Genomic DNA, 3,171 nt, shown 5'->3' on the forward strand with positions numbered 1-3,171 from the left:
AATAAACAATAATCGATGTAAAATAAAATACTACAATTTTGTATGCGCCCTTTAGCAAATGGACAAAAGATTATCACTATGAAAATCCATGCTATGCCTAATGAATACAAAATTGGGTGACTTCAATTCAATAGGTAACTACTCATGCCTGTCTAAGAACTTCTCTATAACGACTGAGAATGCCCCAAAGCCAGCACAACCAGCACATGCTGCTTTTGGACCACCTACAATCACAAAGCAACACCAAAGCATTCTGAAACAAAGGTAGAGAACAAATTTTTGAACTAAACAAGAAACATTTAAATCTTAATTGAAAACAATGTATTCATGCCGCATTGCAGCCCAATATTAATTCATACCACATTGCGCATGGTATCTCACTCGTCTTTCCTCTCTCTGGCGCTTTCTCGTCAGAAGTTCATCCTTCGCTCTCTCCTTCTCGAGCTCTTTCCTCTTCTTTTCTGCATTAATCTTTCGCTTCTTTTCCTGGATGAGGTTCAGACAAAACACGGGAAGAAACATCATTCTAAATATTGGAATTCTAAATATTACCAAAGGAGTGCGTATAGAAATGAAGTTGCATTTGGTTAGATACAAATATGTTTGATTAAAATGCGAAAGTGTTCTACTTCTATATTTCCTTTTTCAACGGTTAACTTCGAGCAGAATAGATATTATCTATCTTGTATTGCATATAAAAAAGAACTGAACAAATTAGAAGAAATTCCACACCTGAAATCCAACTGGGGGACTAGGACCTTATCCAACTTTAATATCCTTGTATTGCAAACCTGATTCAGTAGTTACCATAGGCACCTTCATTGTATAAAATGTTCAAAGTCAACATTAGTCATTTGGCTATGGATATTCCAAGTAAAATCCATTAATACCATGGTGGTCATTGATCAAGGATCTTAAAAATGTGAATATTAAAACTTAAGTGCAATAATATAGATTGGTTATTAACACATTCTTTGCATGGTGCACAAATTCTTTGAAAATATAAGAATGTCTGCTATTCCTTTAATACTAATAATGCTTTGAATTTCCAAGATTTATTTGAAGAATTTCTCTTAAAAAATAACTGACATTTGAGAAACGTGCTGACTAACATTAGTAGAAACAGGAGATGTAATGCAATTACATCAAATATCAAAGCATTATTAGCAATTTACAACAACCATTTGTAATGTCTTAGCAGAGAAAAACAAAGAAAGGAGGCAGAGAAGGAAACAATGTATTCTCACCATACATTTTTAAGCTCCTTCTCACAAGCTTTATCACATAGTTTCGGCTTATCTTTCGGGGGCAAACCAGCTCCTTTGGCTTCCAATGAACCAACAAAGAGGCTTGAGATTCCCAAAGCCAATCCAAGAAAGTCTCTGCGGGAATTGGTATTAACCATAGCAGCACATTCAGTTGTACCTGAGGCCTTTGTTTTTACCACCGATCTTCGGTATTGCGGAACCAAGTATCGAAACCTGTCAGCAGCAATGCCTTGAGGATTGCAGCCCAAACTTTTACAAGTAGAACCTGTATGCCTCTATGACAATGATCAATTAAACTCATAATCAATTAATTATAGATAACATACATAATCAAAACTCATAATCAATTCAACTCTCTCAAAGGCATTTAATCAAACACCTTATTTCCAATCTCACCTCTTTTCTTATTTCTAACATAATGAATTAATTACAAATAAAATACATAATCAGAACTCATAATCAAAATTTTTTAGCATAATCAAAACTAATTTTAGCAAACTAAACTTCACAATTAGATCAATTGGTTTTCTTTATCATTCAGAATGCTGGTTACCTAATCAAATAAAGTCAAATTATATACAAGCAGCAACAAAAAATAAGCATAAGCAAAATTAGAGGTATTTAACAATTAAGATTTCTCAACATTGAACCTGAAGCATTAGAATCGGGAGAGGATGCCGTTTGACTACTAGTTATTTTAAGTATAACATTTCTCCCGTTCTTAGTGTAGTGGGAGGAAGACATTATTGAGAAGAATTATTATCCAATGTTGAAAAACTAAAACAAAATTCAATCATCACCTGTTGTTGCAGAACCAGTCCAGACAGAAAAACGCAGAGTCGAGGAGCGGCGATTTGAGGCAAGGCACCGCGAGGCGCGATGAGGCAAGGCGGGACGAGGGGATGCAATAGACAAGGCGGATGAGCGGAGCAGAACAGTGCACCTGTGGGCGACGCAGAGGAACGACGACCACCCAGCGACAGACGACGACGATGCCATGGAAGACGGCAGCAGAGTGCGACGGAGGAGAAATCCAATTGAGAACTTTGGAGAATAACCTAGGGATAGTTAGAGTTCTCTGATTTTGGGGACAAAAATATAAAGGGTATTTTTGGTATTTTATAAAAATAGAGATGTTTTTAATTAAATTTTTTGACTAAATTATGAGAATATTCGATTTTTTAATGGAATATTCTATTATTTCAAACGATTTTATGACGGTAAGGACTAAATTAAAAAAAAAAAAAGTATAGGGACTCAATTAAAAGAAAAAAAGTATAGAGACCTAATTGAAAATTTTGCGAAACTATAGGGACCAACAGAGTAATTAAACCTATTTAAAATTAAAATATTTGATAATAAAAAAAATTAGTTAAAAATAGTCAAAATTTATTTTATTTGGTAATATATAATTATTATAATAATAATTAATAAATATTAAATAAAATAATTTTTTGTTGTCATTTAAATATTATTGATTAGATAATATCATGTATGTATTTGTTTTTATCGTACAAAATCCACAGCATATCACATAGATGTTGTAATATTATGTATGAATTTATCTTGATTTCTTCAAATTTAGTTATAAGAGACATGCATGCGCTTAATTAACCTTCCCCATTCCTCTTCCGTTAAGAGCTCACACCACATGCACTTACAGATCAAAAGCTTTTGCGAAAGAAAAGGTAAACCTCTAACTGTCTCCGTTTATCATCCTTTTTTTAGTAATATCAGTCACTATTTAAACCCCACCCTCCTCCATTCTTCTTCACCACTCTCCATACCCACAACCATTAGGGTAGGAAGGTGCTTCCTTCCCTAGTTATTTTAGGATTTTTTTTTCTTTTTTCCTTCTCCTCTCGGATATCAGTATCTTTACTCAAACTTTCACCGGAGGTTA

Source organism: Arachis ipaensis, chromosome B06 (assembly GCF_000816755.2).
Source record: "Arachis ipaensis cultivar K30076 chromosome B06, Araip1.1, whole genome shotgun sequence".
NCBI lineage: Eukaryota > Viridiplantae > Streptophyta > Magnoliopsida > Fabales > Fabaceae > Arachis > Arachis ipaensis.